General features: G+C 31.6%; 1 protein-coding gene across 2 annotated transcripts in view; it reads right to left on the minus strand.

Annotated features, from left to right (window-relative positions):
• LOC149420430 (5-hydroxytryptamine receptor-like) overlaps nucleotides 1-25,535 on the minus strand; it is an 864,571-nt gene that overhangs the window by 338,644 nt on the left and 500,392 nt on the right. Inside the window, exon 1 of one of the 2 annotated variants that reach the window (XM_089636705.1) lies at nucleotides 24,131-24,632. The exons of the other annotated variant lie outside the window; for it this stretch is intronic. The gene's annotated coding sequence lies outside the window, so the exon portion shown is untranslated. Of the gene's footprint in view, nucleotides 1-24,130; nucleotides 24,633-25,535 lie in introns of those variants that run through there. 2 annotated transcript variants of the gene reach the window in all.

Here is a 25,535-nt window from a genome sequence, read left to right on the forward strand (position 1 = left end):
TGTAAACAAACATGAAAATATCAGCGTCTATGAAGCTACTCTTGTAGCGAAACCCGGTTGGCTTAAGTATGCAAAATAAAAGTTGTCTTTACTAAGTTATTGTTTTATTTTTAAATATATTATTTTTGAATTAATTTCGGGCGTTTTCAATTCCTAACCCTATTTCTATCGATTTGAAAATATACGCCCGAGTCGAGGGCCCAACCGGAGCACATTCCATCCACAAAATGATGACCGTCTGAGAAAAAAAGTACACATCTCTGCACCCTAATCAATTTTAATTCTAATGAGTATTATAAGTCATAGTGAAGAGATGCTTCTTCTTCCATGTTTGTCATGACTTACGATGTTGCATTTGTGAAGGTTATAAAAATATGTAGTTTTAGTGATGCCGGAGTGTATTAAAACTCCAAGCATTAAATAATACAGTGTAACTTCTGTAGAACGATGAAATGCACTAGCTTTAAAATAAAGTTATTAAAATATTTAAAAGTGAAATTGTTTCCAAAAATCACTCTTGTAACTAGCCAAAATTATATTTAAACAAATAATACTTTTTTAAAGCACAACATTATTAATTGTGATCAAAACATAACTTCATTTAACGTTTAGTCTAGTTATTCAAAATATATTCGCTCTCTCTCTTCCGCAGACCTCTATTTCTTATCCTTATTATTATTATGTTATCCTGTTTTCTTGATTCCAACAATTAATGATAAGGTATTTTTTATAACAATGATTTCTGTATTTAAGTGCTGTATTTTGAATTTTGCACTTATGAAATGGTTCTTCCGAAACCGGTCGATAAACACATTGAGTAAATTTTTTTACACTATCCCCACACTGGAGGCTCTGAGGAAAATAATTTCCCTTAAGGCCTATGTCATCTTTGGGGATGCTGTGTTGAGGGTCTTTTTAAGGAAAGGAAAGGGAGGTGGGTAGGAATCTAGGGATCAGTGTGTCCAGGAGTGACGGACAAATGAATAAATCCCTCCCAATGCGGCGCAAGGCGATGGATCAAGAGACCAGTTGGAAAGATCAAAGGGTCTACCCAAATCCGATCTGGTACGCCAAGCTGCTGGTGGGTAAGCGCATCCTGAACCCGGTTGCCTCTGCTAAATTACCAAAAACGAACCACTGAAGGTGACCAATGGTAGAGGTGTTGGTTATCCAATAAATGGTTCCCGTGCGGCGGTATCCGAACCCGCCTTCCACATTAAATAATAATAATTAAAAATTTATGGCCGTAATCAATAAATATAACATTTGTATTCATCACAACTTCAGTAAACTACCGTAATAGAACCCTATCATTTGATCAACCTTTCTTATTTCCATAGATGTATTACAGTACAAACTTTCCACAAATATTTTCAATCCTTATCCTCATTGAAGGTAAGCCGGAATCGAAATATGACAGCTTGGAAAACAGTTGGTTTTAGTTTATTGGTAGGTTAAAGAACTTGTTAAACATCAGAACAAGGCACAATGAGAACTGAACACATTATTTTGTAAATGCTAGAATTATTTTAATCGTTGTGAAAGTATTTTGAAAGACCTTTTTCATTTTTAAACTAGTAACTACATTGTTTTATCTAACCCTCGGTACGCCTAACTAAATTAAACTCATTTTATATACTACAAGCATCAATGCAAAAAAAAAACTATAAAATTTGCAAAGGATTGATTAAATATTAAAGTTTTTGAACTATCATTTCCGTTTTATTATGTCACATTATAGTAACTACGTTATCTGGAGTTAAAAAAAATTATCAAAGGAACCAAAATTTTTTCAGTTTTTCCATCTAACCAATCTAATTTTTTAAATTATTAACCGTATCATTATGGTTACCTACTCGTACATTTCATGCCCTCAATAAGGTTGTTTTTTATATCTTGCATTATATTATTAGCTATTTATAGCAGAATGATATTGACAACCAACTTTACATCATGTATAAAATTTGCTTTGAAACTAATAAAACAAAATTTAAAAAAACTTACAACCAGTTAATAAATAATACGACAGTATTCGTATTTTTTGTCAATCCATAAAGAAAGGCATGAAAGGTACTATCTTCAATTCGCATTTCGTAAGCAGAGATAACATTATTTTCTTATAAAATGTAACTAATATTCTAAAGTACTAACATCTGAAGACGGCCCTGTTCCGACATCACTAGATCCACAGTAGCTGTGACATGTGCATCTATTACAATGACAGAACATATTGTCCCACTGAGCCTGGGTCAATAGTTGAGATTGCCATCCGAATAATCCGGATTTCGAAAAACCGGATTTTGAAATTTTTCACTGTGAAATAAAAAACTTTTTTTAAAAAATATTCTATGCTTTGCAATGAACGGCATGCTAACAGGCATGTATTACACGGGTAAAATGACAGTTTGCTAATTTGTTAACAATCTCTTCAAATTATTGGCAATTCCAATTAAAAACGGGATTGAAGGCCTAACGACTTGTTTAACAGGTTTTACGATAAGCATTTAGTAAGTTAGTAAGAATATGTAAAGAGTACACGCACAAAACAACAACTTTTCAGGAGAGGAATTTCAAATTTATAAACTGTGATTACTTCGATTGGGGGATTAAGTAACAAATACCTATTTTTAATTACCACGTGAAGATATTGAACGAATCTTAAAAACAATTTTTTTGGTATACACTATTCATACCTAGCACGATAAAAATATATATGCGTTAATGAATATCCAAATATTCTTCCATTACAAGAAACAATCTTTATATCGTCAAAGAAATCTGAACAGAATATGCAATAATTACAATAGCGTATTATCCAATGTTGATATTTTTAGTTGCGAACTTACCAAATACAAGAGGTCCATAAAAGAATATTTCTCTGATGGTTTGTGAATAATTTTTGTTGTTTGTTTTTGGGGTGTTATGCCGTGTTGCGCTAACTCCTTCTTTAGCCGACGTTTCGGACAGCGTTGCAGTGTCCATCATCAGGGCAGATCCACCCTGCCCCAAAAACAAACAACAAAAATGCTTTTGGCCGTGAAAATCTAAAAACTTACCTGTTTGTGAATAATGTTTATGTCTCTATTGTTTATATCTCTATTATGTTTTGATTTATATCTACCACCTATCTCCATGGCTATAAATGTATTGTTTTGTAAATTTTTCGTTTTATATAATCTTTTGTTTTGTATAAATTTTTTTAATTCATATTCTGTCTCATAAATTTAAATAACTTATTCCATATTATGCTGCCTCAGTAGAGGTAAAGTCACAAGGCGGAAATTCATAATTGGTTTTATTTTACTATATAATACTTATGAACAAACTGATTAAATGTAAATTATCGATTTCCCGAAAATGAATAAATAAACGATATATTTTCACGGCAAAAAAGTAAAAAAATCTCAAATTGATGTTTTATTAATAAGTCCTGATAATATATCGTGAGGACAAACAACGATATCTCTCCGCGTACTCCGGATTTCTTGACAAAATCCAGAGATTTTGTTAAGAAATCCGAAAAACCAGATTTTCCAAAATGGATACGGATTTGTAATTCATATTTAGCAGTAAATTTTCGGCTGGTTGATAGGTTGGTAGGTTGCTTGGTACGTATTGGTATGATGTTGACAAGTAAGCACGAAAATCGTTAAGGACCAGATGTCGCTTTGCGCCGAGATGCGTACTCCGTGTTTTCGGATTTGTGCTTATTCGGTATGCCAAAAAATACTACTGATTTCTAATTAATGTATCTGAACATTTTATTTTTGTTTTAAGGTCGAATACATATTGACATCGTATATTCGGTCTGTTTATTATGTCATTATTGTTCATTTTGCACGCATAAAATGTTAGATTTGGCCAACATTCCTGTTATGATTAGCGCAAAACTTGTTATTTATTCTTAAATATATTTGTATGACAGAGGTATAGTATATTGTCCCCCACGCTAGGAGTTCACCTGTGTTGTGGAGGAATTTTTCAACTGTAAACTTTTATAATAGTAAACAATACAGTGGAGATTAGTTACACAGAGAAACAAAAAAAAAAAAAAAAAATAAAAATAAACAAATTGCATGCGCCATTTACGTAAAAAAGGGAAGACGCGTATGGTAGTAAAAGTTGGGGACATTCGCGGAAGACTTCGCATAATTAAGTTAATCAAATTTGAGTTGGGTCCTGTGTCATATGTACCTATAGTAAGAATTAAAAAAATATATTATTTCCATACGATATACTCTTTTTAAGAAGGAGATTTTTTAGTAAAACAGTTAACATCCATGTAAACCGAAAAAAAAAGTTTTTTATTTTTATTAAAAATACTAATTTTTGTTTATGTTCTGTGTAAGTCTGGTTCAATTAACTCGGGTTTGTTAATGAATTTGACTTTTCTTTCAATTGTAACTAATCGTGTGAAGAATTGCACAAGCAATAAAGTACTTGCTTATAAATTAGTACCTACACTTTCGTAAATATTTTATCTTGACCACTCTGCAGAAAGTGTTTTTTGCATGCAATTTCAACTTCAACAAATCCAACAAAATAATACCCATTGATTTTAGTTTGTATATAAAAAAGATATTATTACGTAAGCGAACGATTTTATCATAAGGTATATATATATACATATATATTATTTAGTTTTCGTTAGTATTCATTTTCGGGAAATCGACAGTTTACATTTAATCAGTTTGTACACAAGTATTATATAGAAAGATAAAACCAATTATGGATTTCCTCCTTGTGACTTTAACTGAGACAGCATAATATGGAATAAGTTATTTAAATTTGTGAGAAAGGAATATGAATTAAAAAAATTATACAAAAAAAATATTTTATAAAACGAAAAATTTACATAACAATACATTTATAGCCGTGAAGAGAGGTTGTAGATATAAATCAAATCATAATAGAGATATAAACAATAGAGGCATAAACATTATTCACAAACCATCAGAAAAATATTTTTTTATGGACCTTTTGTATTTGGTAAGTTCGCAACTGAAATTATCAACCTTGAATAATACGCTATTATGATAATTTATAAGTAAAAGATAGGCGACTGTGAACTTCACGTAGTTAGTGATACGACATTCTGTTTAAAAAAATTATTTATCTACGTTGTATTGATCATTGCAATTTTTTATTTATTATTTTAATAGCAGAAACATAAAATTTCCTTATTTTTTATGTGAATCCGCACAAGAGTCCCAACCGTCTTAAGCCAGTGAGACTATGGCATCCCCAATCGGGGTATGTTGTGAGGCTGAAGGCAGTGATGAGGGGAAGTAGATGGGGAAGAAGAAGGTGAGGAAGCTACCAAAAACGGCCAAAGCAATTTCAAACAACGTTTCAATTCTTAATGACAGTCCTACACCAGGGCAGTACTGAGAGTCTCTTCCACTCTGGAACGTGCCGAAAATATACTAAATATTATTTTAAATGAGAAATTTGTAAAATAACACAAATTAATTAAATAAAATTTACTTGAGCACGCCGGGAATCGAACCCATGACCTTCAGCTTGCTACTCGAGAGTCTTACCCCTCGCACAATGAGGCCGTTCATGTTCTCCGCGGTCAAGGGGTTCTTCCTAAACTTATCGAAACCAAACACCACATTGACTACAAAAACAAGATGATATGATTTCTACCTAGAAATTATTATGTTTCCATTCTCTCTCACTGTAAATTACTCGCACCTTAATTAGAACACACTAAATTATGAGTACGTATTAAAATATTAGTACCCATATTAGTACATACCTGCTGAAATATATACACCTAATCTGTGCAATCAATCTGAATTATTAGTACATTCGATCTTATTAGTACCTACCTGCAGAAATATGATAACATAATCAGTGCCTAGTAAATTTTTTGTATATTCGATATTATTAGTACCTACCTACAGAAATATAAATGCCTACAATTTAGTTTACTTATTTACGTTAGACCGGTTTCACCCAGCAACAGGCAACTTCAGGTGGTAGAATTTGGAGTTACTCTAGGGCCTAGGGTATTTAACATTGTGACCGGATAAATCATCACAATGATAATTCATCACATTTTAAAAAAGTTATATAAAGTCATGGAAAGCGATGAAATAAAAACTTTATTAACTGGGTTAAGTAGGTTAGGTTAGATTAGGTTAAATTTTTTCATCGTTTCTAATGACTTTATATAAGGGTAACAATTATTTTTATAAGCAATAATTATTAGCCTGAAACACTCATCCACATTGAAAAATCTCCTGATAAAAGATACATGACGCCAACGGGACTTGAACCCGTGTCCTTTCGATTTCCCGTCGACAGCTCTGACCACTGAGCTATGGCGGCTTATCTCTTATCCGCGAAATAATTCAATATATACTAGTGTTTCATTCAACAATTACTGCTTATTACATTTTTTCACCTGAAAACAACCAACTTTATTTTATATGAGAAAGGCATTGTAAGTGCTAACTCTCTGACTAGATGGCGTCGAGACAAATTGTTTACATTTTTTGGAAGATACTTGAACTTGTCAAATATCAATTATTAGTTTACCAAAAAATAATAATTACTTTATATAACTTTTTAAAAGTGTGTTGAATTGTCACTATGTTGAGTTATCATGAACCCATTTAACATACACGTAAAGTATTTTTCATCATTTAAAAAAAACATCGCAGTGTTCGTTAATGTGAAAAAACGCAAAGGAAATTAACTGTATTTCTATGAAATCGATGTAATTTCTTCTAGTCTAGTTTTTGATTTTGCGTTAAAAGTATACAACTAACAGTTAAGCATGACCTGTTATCGACAAAGGCCCAATAAATTATTCCCAGGGTGACACTGAACGAGACATGCGGGACTCCTGCTTGTCCATCTTTCCAGGGCACCAAACCGCGTCATATATCACATTCAGTGGCAATACCCATAGGGCTGTGTTTACGTAGCAGGCCATCTCTATGTTAATACAACGCCAATCAAACGTATCTTTCTTTCTAAATCTGTAAAGATTTTTTACTTTTAATAATTCAGCAGTATCTTTGAATTCATCTTGTCATTGTATTTGTCGATAGCAAATTTAGGGTGACCGGATAACTCATTAAAATGACAAGTAAAAGCGATTTTAAAAAGTAATATAAAGTACAGAAATCTTATAAAACAAAAACTAGTTTAAATTGGTTACGTAGGCTATGTTTAAATATTCGTTTTTCCCCCCACTTTTATTGACTTTATAAAAGGTTTTCCAATAAGAAGTGTTATTTTGAATAGCCCGCTATTTCGGTAGATGTTACTTTTGAAGTTGTCATTTTTTGATATTTGACAAGTAGAAACTACGCCATTAATAGAAATGGAACGATACATGCTTCAATAACGCATTGAAATGATTAAAATTCACTATAAAAATGGTAAAAATTTGGCAAAGACGGTTCGTAAAACTCGAAAATTTTTGGGTCGTCGTGAAGCACCTTGTCGGACCGCAATACAGAAATTGGTGGAAAAATTCGAGCTGTTGGGACAACTTAGTGAAGTGAAGAATAAAAACCGGGCTCGTTGCTCAAGAAAAGCCGAGAATATTGCTGCTGTAGCCGAAAGTGTTAAAGAAAACCCAGGTTTGTCCATTCCTCGTCGTTCTTTGGAATTAGGCATTCCACAAACGTCATTACACCGTATTTTGAAAAAAGATTTGTGTCTAAAGGCTTTCAAAGTTCAGTTAACACAAGAACTCAAGGCGACCGATCATCAACAACGTCGTGTCTTTGCTGAATGGGTCCTTGAAATGCGTGAAAATGATCCGGAATTCCATCGAAAAATCATCTTGAGTGATGAGGCCCATTTCCACCTCGGTGGCTTCGTCAACAAGCAAAATTGTCGCATCTAGAGCTCGGACCCAAAAGTTATTGTTGAAAAGCCTCTTTATTCTCAACGTGTGACTGTTTGGTGCGGTTTATTGGCCGGCGGAGTCATTGGACCTTACTTTTTTGAGAATGAGACTGGAGCAACAGTTACGGTGAATGGATTGCGCTATCGAGAGATGATTAATGATTTTTTTATGGCCGGGATTAGATGGTATTGATCTGAACAACGTTTACTTTCAACAAGACGGCGCCACGTGCCACACAAGCAACGAAACCATTGATCTTTTACGGGAAAAATATCAAAATAAGACCTCTTATTGGAAAACCCTGTATAACTTTTTAAAGGTGTGTTGAATTGTAATTGTGTTGAGTTATCATTGAACCCTTAACAGATCGATATTAGTTCCTACGTAAACCCGTTTGGAGGAACCACATGCTCCAGTTAAGCGTGTTGTATTATTTTGTGATTAGTATTTTTATTCAATATAGTTATCTACTAAGGTGTCTATTAATATTTATGTATATTTTAAGGTTTTATGTAGGTATAATTTAAATATGTGCGTATAATTTTAATTACTTAATTTAAGTTACATTAATACAAAATTTTAAGACTACACTCTAACCCAGTCAACTATCCATTTGGTTGAAATTAAACCAATGCTAGAACTTAATTAATTACTTAGATTGGAATAATATATTGATTATTGACATTTTATTTTTAATGTGAATACCACCCAAGAGTCCCAACTGCATGGATCCAATGGGACTATGACATCCTTAATTGGACTATGTTGACACTGAAAGAAATGCAAAGGAAAAGAATATAGGGAAGAGGTTGGTAAGGAATTACTTGATTATTCAGAGATGGTTAACAAACACGGTTAAAGTCATTAAAAATAACGCTACATTCCACTCAAACGCCTCTCCATAAAACTTAGCGCTCTGTGTAGCTGCTCAGTTTGCCTCGGCCTAACTACGGCCCTGATGTGCAGTTTGCACAACGTAGACACAGTATGCATGGCGCTGGTAACCAATAACCTATTGATGAATGGGACTTAGTATAATTGGATGTGTCCACAATTACCCAATTGCAGCATGTATGCATGAGTAGTTGCTGGGAAATCATTATAATCATTATTGTGGACAGCCTTAATTGAGAGAGTAGAGTGATTCGGAGCGATGTAGTGAGATGATTAGAAAACTATAATTAATTGCTTTATGATTACATATTGTATCGACATTATAATGGAAAACTCCAAAACAAATTAATTTAGATTATTCTATTTCCTCAAATACCATCCATGGTCTAAAATTGGAAATCAATTACTGCCCTGCGGTTTTGATCATTTCCACATTTTATTTATTTATATTTCAGAGCTGTCGACCGGAAATCGAAAGGACACCGGTTCAAGTCCCGTTGGCGTCATGTATCTTTTATCAGGAGATTTTTCAATGTAGATGAGTGTTTAAGGCTAATAATTATTGCTTATAAAATAATTGTTACCCTTTGTGCTATGCATAAAAAATCTTGCCTTAAACATTAGTTTACCAAAAAAAATAAAAAGATAACATATTTTGCGTGTGTTATTTCTCATTTAATTAATGTAAAATAACGAAGATTCAGTAACAAAACGTTCAAATGAAACGAAAATAAATTAAGAAAAACTTTTCTTTAACTTTTTTGAAGGTTATACCAATGTGATATATTATTAAAAAAGAATATAATACTCATAACTGTAAATAAAATAAGAGTTCCTGTGTTCGATTCGTAGTTGTGACCGTTATCTTTTTATTTTCTGTGTCTTGTTCTGTTTCATGTTTCCTTTAGATTTATTAATATTATATTCTTCTTCAATGAAAAGAAATAACTTTAATCGTGTTTTTACCCTTTCTGTTTACCACCTCCCACCCCCTTAAACCTAACTCCCTTCAACCTCACAACATACCCTGATTGGGTATGCCAAAGTCCCACTGCCTTCGAGCAGTTAGGGTTCTTGAGCGGGGTTCAAATAAACAAATAAATAATAATGACCTCCCTATGGAGCTGTCAAAATAATCGTCATACATATAATATAATTGTTATAGGCAATGAAAAACTTATTTTAATTTAACCTAAATTAACTGAACCTTAATTTTATCCATAAAAAATGCTCATGAAGGAATATGTTAATATTTGGTGGAAAAATTTCAAATAATAATTTTCAATGTTTAAACTGTCACAATCAAAGATAGAATTATTTCGTTAATACTTTCAATCAATATTGCAAAATTTTATCATTTCTTTTAAAATTTCATAAATATTTTTTTTCGGGGTTTTGGACATCTAATCCCAACTTGAACCGCCCAGAAAATAGCTACGGTACTGAAAAATAGAATTTACTTGTTATTTTAAATAAGACTGTTTTTTTCACAGTATTTGAATTATTCATAAAACTCAAGTTCTATTACTATCCAAGTACTGTGAAGCAACCAGTCCATGATGATATAATAACAGAACTTGAATTTCGACTCTGAAATTTGATGAATTATTCAAATTAAGAATACATGTTTCATAGAATTTTAAATTTGACGATTTGTTCAAATTAAATAAGAGAATGCGTTCTTAATTTGAATAATTCGTCAATTTTCGAAGTCAATAATTCATGTTTTGTGAAAGAACCTTTCACAGAAGTTATGTTATTATCTAAGTACTGTAAAAGAACCGTCCCAATAGCAGAAACCCCGTAAAAACAGAACTTGAATTTTAACTTTGAAATTTTATGAATTGTTCGAATACTGAGAAAACAACTTGTCTTTTAGCATATTAATTTGCAAAAATGTATAATCTAGAACTAGTAAGTGTAGTCATAAATACTATCTAATGATATGATCTAAATAAAACAATTATTTAGGACGGGTTGTTTCACAGAATTTGAACAATTCATCAAATTTTAAAGTTGATTTTCAAGTTCTGTGAAGGTTCTATTTAAGTTCTATTATTATTTCAGTCATAATAATAGTACTTGACTAAAACCTTCACAAAACGTGAAAATTAATATTGAAATTTGATGAATTGTTCAAATTCCGTGAAACATTAGTAGACACCACTTTTATTTTTATATAGTATTATACACACCTGAAAAAGCTACGTTTGTAGCGAAACTCAATGGGCATAAGTATAAAAAAAATGAAAGTGGTTCTTACTAAGTTATAGTTTTATTTAAATTATAATACCTCGTCACAAAGTATCTACTTCATATGAACAAATAACATAAGATTCCAGTAACTAGATTTCAACGATACAAGTTTAGTATTTGCAACACGAAAATGTAATAAAAAAAAAAATTAACATACTAACAAGGAGAAATTGAATCTCCACCCCTGTCAGAGATGGTGTACCTGACAGTAATCATTATTGCCGATCCGAACTGCACCACTGGATTTAATTATTCTGCATTTTGCCGGAGAAAGATTCCACCACGGGCGTAGCGTGGTCCCAATTAAACTAAAATGAAAACTCATTATTTTAAATAGACGAAAAGTGTGAGTTCGAAATGCTCGAAATTCTATCCGTTGTTTTACGTTTGACGTTTCGCAAACGATTTATATTTTAGAATTCAATTCATTAGTTTTGTGAGAGTAACTGGATTCAATATTTATACATAAAGTTTGTTGTGATAGCGAGAGTTTATTTTCAGTATTTTACAAAATAAGGAATAATAAAGAAAAGGGTTCATTATTCTTTTCCTAAGATATAAGCGCCAGCTTTTCAGTATACATAAAATTGTGAAGTGAAAAACATGTAATATATGTAAAAAAAAATAATACTACTTTATAAAAAAAAAAAAATATATACGTATTTATGTTAGGATAGTAGAGTAGCATGGCAGATTTTTTTGCAATTTTTTGCTTAAATCCTCGATAGACCGACAAAACCATCTTGGTGTTTGATAACACGATAACATCGCGCAAGGTTGTGGAGCGAAATGACACATGCGTAAATTTCAAAGTACATAATATTAGGTACTGAAATTACACATGGAAAGAATTTAACCTACTTAAAATAGACCTATTGGAATTTACCACGACAAAAATTTTGTTCTTAATCGGTTGAATTTTATGTGTGTGCTAAATAAACTTCATACTGAAAAATGTATGATCACAAGATTCGAACCGAACTAAATGCAATCTAGACAGCGTCTTTTTAGATAAACCTATCTTATTTTTTTATTTTAATGTGCGACATATATTGACTTTTCTGCAAGTCTAGGATGAATATTTATTTTTTTGGAATAACTTTACTGAGTAAAACCTCAAATTTTAATATTTAATTATTGAAGACTAATATAAGCGAAAAAATGAAGATATTGTTGGTAGTTCTTATTCGAAGTATGATACAGTTAAAAGTGACCGAAGCGGATAGGGTCCCATTAGCTCAGTGATAGAGCGGTGCCCCGGCAAGGCAAGCGTCCTGGGTTCGAGTCCTAGATGTGACCGTATCCTTTTCTGATTTTTCTGTTTCAGATTTTCGTTTAGAAATCGCTAATATTGTCTTCAATAGCTTAAATTTATCTCCAAGACTATGGATAACTCGATCCTATCGCTATTTTTTTTTAATTATGCCCATTTTCAATAGAATTATAAATATACGGAACCTTTTAATGTTAAATTACCATACATAAAATGATACTGCTGTAAGTATTGTGAAAGATTGATTAATTTTTCAACCGGATGATGAATTTGACAAGATTTTTTTCACATTAAAACCCAAATAACTTTGTTTACATCACTTTAATATGTGAAACCTATACATGTTTCATGAACAAAGTTTGTGATGAAAGGCTTTAAATCACAGTGAAAGAAAAAACAGATAAACCATAGCTGCAAGAAAATATGCAAATTATTTATGAAAACGGACATGCTAACGACATCTGGCGGAGAAAGAATTGATCCAGCTTGCTTGCAGTAGACTCCTGTAATAGTTGAAATTATATCGAGGTTCTAAGACGAAAGCAGAGAGGTCGTAAAATCGTCTAGGACGACTGGTACTTCCCCTTTTCCTAGGCCTATAAATAAATATTGAATTTTGTCAACCAATAGATCTGAACAAAGAGCTATAAAATTTTGAGTAACCAATCAGTGAGCGGAGGGAGGTGTGTCTACGACGGACAAAGGAATAAACTTTGGATCGGGCAATAAAAAAAGATAATTAATGGCTTCTTCTTTCCCACAGAAATTAGAGGTGAACGCACTTTAGGGTCAACGTCGACTTTCAAGGTGACAAACTCCTGGAAATGTTTACAATAACTGAGGCATTTAGGTGATGGCGAACCATTGAAATCGAGTGCTTTGAAGATTTTACAAGTTGAAAAACACACACACAAAAATGCAATGGAAAAACTATAAACGTGATAGTATAAAAAAGGACGGGAAAAGCGAAGGAAAATCACTGGCAGAATTTTCAACTGTAGTACAATTATTTATGATAGAAGGAGGGTGTCATGTTCGATAAAAATCGTATTAAAGAGAGGTGAGAGTTTTGGAAACAATGGAAATTAATCGTTATCAATTTAAGATGAAACGGACATATTGGTAAATCAATCTTGGATGAAAATCTCGCAAAAAAAATACACATTTTAGAAAAGTGCGGCGATCGAATGGAAGGTTAATACAGATATTTTGGACTGCTACGAAGGTTCTAGGAAAATGAAAATTGAGTATTAGAAGAAGACAGTAAAATTAAACATATATCGATAGATTAGATTCAGGAAAAGTAGACATTTTCATGATTATTAGGTTAGATATATATTAGAGTTACCCAATATTACGGAGGGGTCGAAACAAGATAAAAGGTTGGCGGTCTCATGTATATTTTGAAGGATAAACAATCGGAATTTGAACATGATTTTTATTTACGTTAAGGTAATAAACGATTAGAAAAGCGATTAACTTTAACGTGGACCTTATGGAAGTATTTAGATTAGACAAAAGAGATAAAAATTAATAGGTTTGAAATTAAACTAAATTTACGAGTCTAGTACCAAAATTTTAAACATAAACAGATGTCAATGCATATGTTTTATGTGAATCCTGGTATGAGAAAGATAGAGAATTGGGCGGAGATTGGGTCAGGCAATAAAAATGACAGATATCCCAGAGTCTAATTAGGTATATCTCCCATGGAAGTGTGGAAAACTATATATTAATTAATAATAAATGAAGTATGAAATTTCCCAGCAGACTACACACATCGGGAAAAGTGGAGAAAAGATAAAAGGAAGGGTAAAGAACGGAGATAAAGAATAATCCAAGTGGAAAAAAGTGATACAATTCGAATTTATCCGTGAAATTAATAAATACGACTTGGAAAATGAGTAATTATAAGAGTTATGAGAAATGACATAAGAATCAAGAAGAATTTGTGCAAGAAAACGTCGCGGATAAAAATAAAATTCAAAGATAAAGGAAAAACTCAAATCTGCGTCATGGAGATAGAAAGTACGAGTGGAAATGGAAAAGCTCATATAAGTAACAATAAAATTAAGTAGAATTTAAACAAATCGAAATTCAAAAATGCGTAGTAAAGATTTCAGCATGGATTTAAACAATTTCGCACGAGATGCATAAAATTGAGATCTATATATATGTTATTGAGGACGGACCTATCGCGGATTGAGAAAAAAAAGGAACGCAAAATCATGAGATTTTAACTACATTTTTGTATGAACAGAGGACAAAGGGAGCTTGGGCGATTAACGCAGACTTACCTGATTCGGACCCTATCGATTTAGAATTGTGAGATGGAAACTGAACACCGCCTTGAGCCGGAAAACAGAAGATCGTATGTAGGAACGACCGATATTGATGGAAGGGGTGTTTGGATTTACGAGTTGATAGGAGATAGAATTAAGCATCAAGAGAAATTCAGATACGTCTTTTGGAACCTGAGAGGGGTATAAAGTGACGGTACACACCAGTTTTGGGACAGTCGCGCCGAGGATTTGAAAAGTTGTTACGTGGCGGTACTACGTCTATTGGTAAAGTTCTAGTGAAATAATCTAAGTGTTAAATTCTGAACAAGTACCTGGACTTAGAAAGTTTTGTAAAAAGTCTTAAATTCAGTTTCTAAATTCTGAAAACCCCACCAGTGAAGTTTTGTTAAATCAGTTTAATTTGGTTAAACAGTGAAAATAAATATAATTTAAACTCAGTGCTTAAAAGTGTTAAGTGAAGTGCAAAAAGTGAATTGTGAATTAATTAAAAATTTAAAAATAATTATTTCATTCAAAGTGAAAACATTCAAATTAAATTTAAGAGTTTGTTATCGTTAATCTAAAGTGAACGTGATCGCGTATTGATATTTAAAAATAGATTATAATTTAACGTCAATTTGGTTAAAAAATAATAATAATAGTAATAAATACTTCATCTTAGGTTAAAAGAAACACAAAAACAAAAAAAAAGGATTCGATAATAATAAACGTTTAAATCTTTGTTCTAAAATTAACAGTTAGAAAAAAATTTAATTTATTAATAGTCGAGTAAATTAAAAGTTTGCACAATTTGGAATAAATTTTCTTATAAAAATATATAAAAAGAAATTTAGAATTAATAAATTGTTCAATTAAAATCCATCGTGCGTATAGCGACAGTGTTAAAAGTGTTTGTCGTTTTAACCGGAATTTTAATCATCAGTCTATCATTTCGAAAAAGAATTTGAAACAGCTATCATTCAAAAGCCTAAACTAGAAAGGTGTTATTAAATCAACGGGTTTTCTGAATTAGGATTTCGTTCGGAAGAAAAATTAAATATCAGCTAATTTATACGATTCAAGCGAGAATAAAATATTAAATAGGAATAAATAGTCGAAAGGATTTATTTTGAAATTAGTTAAAAAAATACAATTAATTAGGTAGGATTTCTTCATCAAGGTTGTTGTGTACTACCCGACCGGAAATACCTTGACGTGGGTGAGTTTTCCTTTTATAAATAATTTTCAGGTCCCAGGAGACACAGAAGGGCTGTGAAGTGGAAGTATATCAATTGAATATTAAATTAAAACAACAAAACAAAGAATTATACATTAATATATGTATATTGTATATTTGTATATATATTTATAAATATAAAATAAAATATTGTATATAAAGAATATATATATGAGTAATGTAATTATATATATGTATTTTATTTATTAATCGAAGCATCGAAATGGTAGCGATTTTTAATACCTACCCGAGGACATATCTATATTATTGAAAAAAAAAAAAGTATTTATTAATATTCCAGACTATGTAGAATCATATATTTTATATTTATTTATTAATATATGTACTCTTTTTTAACATATTTTGACAATAGAGATATGTGTACTTAAATATATATTTATATTTATTCTTCATTTAACCTAGTAAATTTACTAAATTCGGAAAATGAAATAAATAGTTTAACTTCAATAAAAGATTTAAAAATATTTTAATAAATAGTACACAATAAAAGTAAAGAGGCACAAATGACTTCTAAGGAATTTTAAAATAAACAAATCTCACATTTAGGTTAGTGTGTCAGGAGATGTTTATATTATTTGTTTACAAAACAAAGGATCACTGGAGAATTGGGTCAACCGCATAGTTTGAAAACGACCTTGGCCATAATTAGTTAGTCACAAAGGATTTTATTAATTACCCGAAACAGCTGGAAGATGCGTGTTCTCAAATACTTATCAATCACAAACGACAATTGAAAAATCACGGGTTAGCCAGATTTACATCAAAAAATTACATGAAACATTTGAATACCATTGATTAGATAATCGCACAGTTTTTATTGGTTACCTGAAACAGCTGGAAGCTGCGTGCTTACAAATACTTATCATTCACAATCGACAATTGAAAAATCACGGGTTAGCCAGATTTATATCGAATAATTATACGAAACATTTGAATTTTATTGATTGGGTGCTCATACAAAACCCCATCAGTAGCCTGAGATATTTGAGGGTCGAGTACTCTCTAATGTGGCAATCAACCACTTGAAACAATTGGAAAATCACGGGATAGGATGAACAAAAATTAATGTTGAACCCTGGAGGTAAAATTTAAAACAAATACAGTTCATCAATAGGAGGCAGTGGTCGCTCCTACAACAAGACCATTAACCAAACCAAATAGAGATGACGATTCTCTTAAATAAAAACGTCAAAACCAAACAAACAAAAGCTTGGAGTTCGATAGCTCTCCAAAACAAACTATCAAATATGACCTTATTCTACTAGTATTTATTAGTATCACCTTATTAGTACGTATATATTCGGTTACCAGACCTAGAGCTTCGCAGAGTTCTTGGCGCGAGATCCGAGCTCGGGATGCGAGGTAGATAGCCTCGTATTGCGAGTTATAAACCTTTCCCAAACTGTATGTATACATATATTTATTCGTATGTACTGTTTACTGGAGAATGCGGACCTGCATACAGCTTGCATTTTAGGTCTTATAGACCACCCTCGCATTTTCTCTTAAACGTGGAATGAGGATTCACGACCCGTAAGTCCACACCAACCGTGAGTATATGATTGTATATAGGACGAAACCGGTTCGCCCTAAGTAAATTGTAGTCCAAGGAGGGGTCGGAATTTGGGGGTATCGGGACCCGGGGGGAAACTTGAATGCAGTACATGATGACGTGGAAGGCTTCTTGGGACACGATAACTTAGGTATCAATCAAGGAGCCGTGTCAAAGGATTGTGCAAATTTCTAGTCCACTCCCGATCATCTCGTTTACTTGATGGAGGATTGGAGCCAAATTATGCCAGCAAATGTGCTATTCCGAGTTCGTCAAATATGCAATTAACTAATTACATTAACCTACTAAATCAATCTTTACATGTACCTTATAGCAGCAGAATCATAAAGGAGTGGTGCCACACAGACACAAAAGTTCACCAAAATCAAATTTACTAACAATTAACCATTTGAGTTATATTAAATTACCTGTCCAAATAAACATGTATAATATCTTTTATCAGCGTTTAACTACGATTTTGTTAGGGTGCAGGGAATCAGAATAATTACAATAGGAAAGTTAGCTCATTCAGAAAATTCATTTAAGTCTAGGTTTGCAATAGAAAGACTAATTCAACTTTGAACTCAACACCTCGATCAGAACCAAGAGGGTTACCACAAAAATGAAAGTAATTAAAATCCTATATCATAAATCAAAAAAATTACACAACGTTTGATGGAATTTAATTACAATATAAATACGGGTATATTTGCGTTCAAGATCGTAAATAACGTATTAATTAGTTAAGTACATATGTCTATAAAGATATATAGTACAAGAGAGCTTTAAGTAGCTTTCTGTAGATATCAAAGAAGAGGGTCCAATTTTCATGGAGGCTTATGTGTTGTAGGGGAGGAATTTTCCATCCCTGCGAACACATATGCAAAGCCTTAGAAAAAAAAAATTTAAATATCGGTCATAGCCAAGAGAGAAGAAAATTTTATATTGTTTTAAACAAATAAAAATAAAAGAAAATGGTGAAAAGGCGAGAATATTACAAGTTCACCTTATCTGGAGTAAGTATATACTGTATTATATACTGTGTATCATATACCGTATATACTTACTCCTGATGAGGTGAACTTTGTTCAAGAAACGTGTAAAGGTTATATATATTAAAGTGATATAAATAAAGTTATTTGTGTTTTAATATAATAAATAATGTCATCACAAAGTGATAAGCTTTCAGAAGAAATTTTCATCGAAAAATTAAATATTTTTCACTCTTTATCCAATATTTGTAAATAAAATTCGTTCCTTTGAAAGTCAAATACTTAAACAAATGGATTACTTAATGTATAACATGGTGTTATGAATAAATTACGCGGCACACTAACTGAATTACACATTACGGATGGAGATAATTACATAAACTTAAATTAAACGTGCCATTTTTTAATAGTATTAAATTTTAGAATGTGCCAAATAAATTTCATATTATAAAAAGGTAGGTTATGTTTTTGTGTGGTTGTAATTATCATGTGTAATTCCGTCCGTAATTATTCTGGCAGTGGTGGCAATTATTGGTACGTGGAATTCACGCATGTGTAATTTCGTAACGTACAGAAATTGGCAGTTGAAAAAAATCCGACGTTTAATTTTAGCGGTTGCCTTGTATGATGTGTGAAAGCCTAGGAGTAATTTAATTTATAAAGAATATCTATCAAATCATTTTTTTGCAATAGATATTTTTTGGTATTTTTTTTTCATCGTTTTTAATGACTTTATATCACTTTTTAAAAGTGTGTTGAATTGTCACTGTGTTGAGTTATCATTGAACCATATTTATTGTATGTTGACGACACGTCGGTTTTCCCATTATAATTCATATTTAAGGAGGATTCTAAATTAATATAAATCCTGATAACGTTTTTTATTTGTATTTCTTATAAATTACAACATAACGGAAGTACTTAGCTTGAAAATATAATAAAACTTGGGAATATAACTCCCGTCTTTCAAAACTTAAGGGTTTAATTATTTTTAACGTTTAACTCTAAAATTCGCGTTAACTGTAATAACAGCAAGGCGTTAACGTTTGAATATACCTAAATAATATAACAGAGTTTTCAGCACCTTGGAGGAGGAGGTGGATGTTGAGTGGGGTGAAGGAGGAGGGGAGGAGGAGGAGAGGAGGAGGGGAGGGGCAAATTCTCTAAATTAAATTAGGATAGTAATTAGTAATTATGTCAAATGTACAGAGATTTGTGCCTCTCAAAGATAATCCAGATACGAATCTTGTTTACTGTCGCAGAAATGACGGAAGTTATTTCGCTTTAAGGACCTTAAGATGGAGTATTATCATTACTTCTGTTTTGTGGAAAATAATAAGTTTTTGAAAGGTTTTTGAAGGTGAATTAGATCAATAAATAGTGTCAAAATTGACAGCAAAAATATTTATCCGAGAATATGATTTTTATGTAATAAGCATGGAGGGAACTTATGATTTATATATATTTCTTTTGTTTTGTTTTGATAATGCATGATGTCTGCCCGGACCCAGTGGGATAAAGGCTTTTCCAAATTAAGGAGGGTTTAAAGCTGAAGAAATCGAAAGAGAAATAAGGTAAGTAGAAGGTTGGGAAGTACCTGATTCGTCAGATCTTTTTACAAAACACAGTTTGATTTTCTTCCACGAACCATCCGTAAATAAATAACAAACATGTATGTATAAGTTAAAATAATTAAAAAAAATATATATATATATTTATCTTTGCCCTGCTATCTCTGGATCTACAATAGAATACAATATAACCTTTCCGTGTCTTAAGGTAAAAATTACGTACGATCGAAAAAGGGGGTCACTAGGGTCCCCCATAATATAATATTCCTTTTGCCTTTTTCATTGAAATATTTAAAGAAAGATTATGTTTGCCAAACAATGTACATGTTTATATGTTTATAAAACTATTAGCACACACGAAGATGTGAGTTAACTTAAGATTAATAAATAAAATAAATAAATAACACTCAGATATTTGTAACTACCTACCAGTTTAAACAGACAACGCCCATCTTATTAACAAGATATTGGTATTTATTTTAAATGCAGATTTTATTTCTACAACCTAAATTTCATCATTTGGCTGTGGTGTATTACCCCTTCGAAACCGAAGTGATTAGGATTATTCAGTGACAGATTATCGATATTTGATATAGTAGATACATAGATTAAAATAACTTCAATGCCATGATACAACACATTCTACTGTATGATTTGCCATTGATAGAATATTATTTTTATGAATATCTCGAGAACGTGCAAATGGATGTTGGAACATTAATAAACTATCATATAAAAATGGCGCAGAGAAGAGAACCCCTTTAAATTGTTGAGGGAAGACATGATAACAGCCTCTCAGGCAGTTACAGTTGAGTTAATATTACACCTTTCGTACGAATGTGGAAATCACCGGTTAAAAGGAAAAGATTTAACAAAATATATATTAGTAAAGGTAAATTTTTCTATATCTATGTTATAAAAATGAATGTTTTTTTTGCCCCGTTTGCGTTCCAAAACCATTCATCTGATTTTGCTTATTAGTGCCAAGAGTGTTTAGAGAGTGGTTTAAATGGTATAAAAAGTCGGGGACGCCTGAGAAAGGCTTATCTCTGCACTGGGATGAGATACGGAGTTGAATTTAAGAAGACATAAAGTAGTTTTTTTAGCAATAACATTTTGGATTTTATGACACAATATAAGGTGAATGGTAGAAAATAAAGGGGTTGCCCGACGAAGACATGGACCAAAAAAATATCTGCGGTCAAATGAGATGATGATTGAGGTGCAAGGAGAATGAATTTCATGGAAATAATGATTGAAGTAGGCGGGAACGCCGAATGAAAACACGGCGCGGCGCGATCAAATAATAAATAAAAAAATTATGTGTAGTAAAATGCGTTGTAAGTGGCGAAAAAAGATGTATAAGGAGAATATATGACGTGCAAGTGAATGGCAGGAGAAGTCGAGGACGCCCGATAAAGATAAGGCACGTTGAAGTTAAATACAATAATATTATTTTCACATTAAAAATGTCCCAAGTTTTCAGGTACAAAAATAATAAGTACTAAAATATTCAGGTAAAATTTTACTTCAAACCATCCATAACCCCGAGCAACGTCGGGTCAGCTATATAAAGAAGAGTGTGTGCGGTGGTACGGCTTTGTTTCTTACACAAATCTACAGTTTTATTCCGAGATTGACGAAACTTTACATATTTGACCTTCAAAACAAGAGGAAGGTAATTTGACCGGTCGGTGGCCAAGTTGAAATCGCGTTTGGGTCCCACCCAGACGTAGTGTGTTCAATTCCTCACCTGGCTAAGTCCTCCATCACAATACAAGCAACATTTTCATCTTATTGTGGTAGTAGTAGGAGATTTTAAAATATTTTCAGATTATTCGTAACCCGGTAATGTTTGTCCTTCTTTTAAAAATTAAAAATTCATTTTAAAAATAATTGCCTGCATGAAATTTCTACAAACCGCTTGTAGCAGAATTTTGATACTTTTTTTAAGATTTGACGTTCAAAATATGAAGAAATTTACTGTCTACAAATGAATTTGAAAATCTCCGAGAATAGCCCGGGCACCTTTCGGAACTTCAGCTAGATAGAAAATAAAAGGACCCAGCTGTTATGTTATAATAAATAGAAATTGATTTAAATAATATAATTGCAGCAAATAACATTTACAAAAACATCCGATCGCTAAATTCAGAAGAGTCTCCAAATGGAACATCCAGTGATATACACCGCAGACCTTGATGGAAAAGATAGGAAGGAAAAAACGATTGTTATGATTACAAACAACAATTTTAATTAACATTGAAACCAATAAATTGCTCTGAGTAGACTTGAAGAGATGGATTGGCAAAGTAGGTAGAATGAGATTTAATTAATTATTTTCATGGGATTTCATTTGATTGATTTTCTTACGTTTTTTTAAAATTCTGCATATTATTCAATCATTTGAAATACTTAGTATGTATCAAATTCCTAGAACCAATGAATTACTATTAATTGTGCAATAAAGAAACCTTGAAATTAAACTTTAGATATTTTCTCCAGTTCAACAGAAAACGAATCAAAAGTTTGTATCGCGGAAATCTATTGAATAAATTAAAAATCTGTTTTTCCATTCCAAGTTTGCTTTAGTATAGTAAAAATTATCTTCAGAAAAATAAACGTTTATTTCTTCAATATCAGCTAGTAATTTTAAAATTTATATAAAACTCATCAATAATTTGAAATCTATGTCATGTAATTACATCTATTAACTTACACACAGTTTCAACATATTTATGTTATTATTAAATACTTTAGATAATATTTTATCAAGAACAAACATAATTTATTCCATGAAAATATTACGTTACATTTATAAACAATTTAATCTGTTTTATAGGTTTTCGATGATAATTGTACCGATGTTTATAAATTTTAATGTTGTTATTTGAAATACTAAATTAAGTAAATGTGAATGATAGCAGAAGTCGGAGAAAACGTCCGAGAAAAACATGGCACAATCAAGTGAACCAGATACTTGAGAAAGGCCATGTCTAGAGTTAGAATAATATAAGAATAGGTATGTATGGACGATGTATGAATGTGAATGAGGCAAGGAGTGTGTGTCAAGACCTATTTGTTTGGAGGTCTATCCTCTCTGCCTAACTCTGCGGGGAATCAGCGCGATGGTTAGTTATATAGTTATTTATATCACAAGTATTTTTATTGTCAAAAAACTCACAAAACCATTTTTTCCATGATTAATGAGTCATTTTATTTGTTAAGAAAACATATTGATTGAAATACAGTTGTCTCGTTACATACCTACCAGATTGATAGATAAGGTAATAAATCTGGTCGGTATGTAAGGAAACAATATTCTTATATTATTTCCTTACATACCTACCATATTGAAAGATTAGGTAATAAAAATTGTATAAATCAAAGTAATGCTGCAGTTTAAGCCCTTAAGGCTATTTTTTTGTTTTTTTTTAACAAACAGCTATATTATCCGCAGAGTCAATTCGTTTGCTTTTCGGAACACCTATTATTGTCTCATCGAAATCTTCGTGCCTCCATTACCGTAGTTGTTAGAATTATGCGAAAAACTAAATGGCGTTAGAAAGAAAAAAATTTATACTTTGCATTAGAATATAGAAGATTACCATAGAATAATTAAAATGTATGCTTCTATGACATCGAATTGAAGAAACTTTGTGAATTTTTTATCAATTATTATCATATTAAACGATAAGTGAGGTCATGATAATGTTTATAATACATCTATTTTTTTTTCGCTATCGGTAATTTAAGATCAGTATTTAGACGAAAGTACGTAAGGTGAACCATTTTTAACACTTATTGTAATTTAATTTTTTTTAATAAAAAATAAATATATTTATTTCTATTAATAAAATTTAAAAGCGTATTTCATTCACCTTTTAAGAACAGTGTTTGGTTTTCGGATACATTCTGAAATATAGATTTTTTTTTTGCTAAGCGGAAATACATACAAATTGATCGACCTTCTGACAACGTCCTTAAGAAATATAACGTTCAATAAGCCAAAAATAAATTATAAATATCTTTCACCCAGGCTTTTTAAAACTATGTTTCTAAAAGGTGATCACAGTAAATAAAATCTTCATAATATAACAAGTGATTTGCTCACTGCGCAAAGCACATTACAATAATTGAAAAAAAAAAATAATATCAAAAAATTTGTGTACTTACGTAGTAAAATCTGATTAATTCAGCATATTTAATTATTAATTTTAATTCACTAACACTGGTAATAGACTCACATTTAAAACTAAATATAGGTTAGCACTGAGAATAAGAAATTATTATACTCAATTTTAAAATCACTAACATAACAGCATTGTCATTGTGCAAGACAGGTTTTCAAACAGTCCACGAAACACTAATAAAAAATTTGTTCCGACTCAACTAAAACACTCTAATAATAAAAAAATATTACACCTGAATAATCACCAAAATAAAGTCTGTATAATAAAGGCAGTGTTTAATTAATATGCAGGTGACATGATACACTTGTTATGAATGAGAGAACGCGTCGTGATCGAGAACTAAACACTGCGTGTGCTCAGATGATGTGATTAGGTCACTGTTTTATGTTTAATAAACTTATTATGTTATTGTAAACATCTCTGAATGCCGATTGTAAGCTTGTATCAGGGACTTACAATTATGTTGTTATTGAAATTCTTCAATAAAATACATAACAAAAACACAATTATGTTATTACTTTTTATTCAATTTGTTTTGTAGTTTTGTTCATATTAAATACAGGGTGTATCGGCACTAACCCGACAAACTTTAACCAGCTATTCCTTAGCACATTTGGAGTAAAAAATGTTATGGGCACTTTGCTGTCCGGTAACATTTTTTTTTCAATTAAAAACAAAAAAAAAAAAATTTCCACACTACATCACTGTCATTGGCATTGCGTTTCGTGTCCAACAGCTGTTATAAGCAAATATGTCAAAAAGCGTCTTCACTCTTTCGCACACACTAAATAATAATAGTTAAAAATGAGACGAATGGTGCCGTGCCATTTCGTTGTGATTGTAAAAGTGCGCCAATATAGGTACACACGTGCATTATTCAACGGAATTCGAATAAAATATTTGCCAGATGGGTTTTCAAACTTTGACAAAGGATAAAACAGTGGTGACATGTGGTGAAAATATGAATAGTAAAATTTTATTAAAAAAAACGTTACCGGACAGAAAAGTGCACATAAGATTTTTTACTCCAAATACGCTAAGGAATAGCTGGTTAAAGTTTGTCGGGTACGTGCCGATACACCCTGTATATACTAATTGGCGACAAGGTTTGAAATCCTGAAAATCAACAAGTTGTTACGAAAACCACTTTGAATAAAAAATGATACGTCAATGTTAGCTCAGAGGGTTGGAGCTGGCAACACGGTATCACAACCTCATACATAAGCTCACATTTTAACACAACCTCAAATAACACATCTGCCCTGATGATGGACACTGCAATGCTGTCCAAAACGTTGGCTAAAGAAGTAGTTAGCGCAACACGGCATAACACCCCAAAAACGAATAGCAAAAAAGTTGTTACTGTTCATGATTTTAATATAACAGAT

Source organism: Hesperophylax consimilis, chromosome 10 (genome assembly GCF_061612785.1).
Source record: "Hesperophylax consimilis isolate HC1 chromosome 10, BYU_Hcon_1.0, whole genome shotgun sequence".
NCBI classification, from domain to species: Eukaryota; Metazoa; Arthropoda; class Insecta; order Trichoptera; family Limnephilidae; genus Hesperophylax; species Hesperophylax consimilis.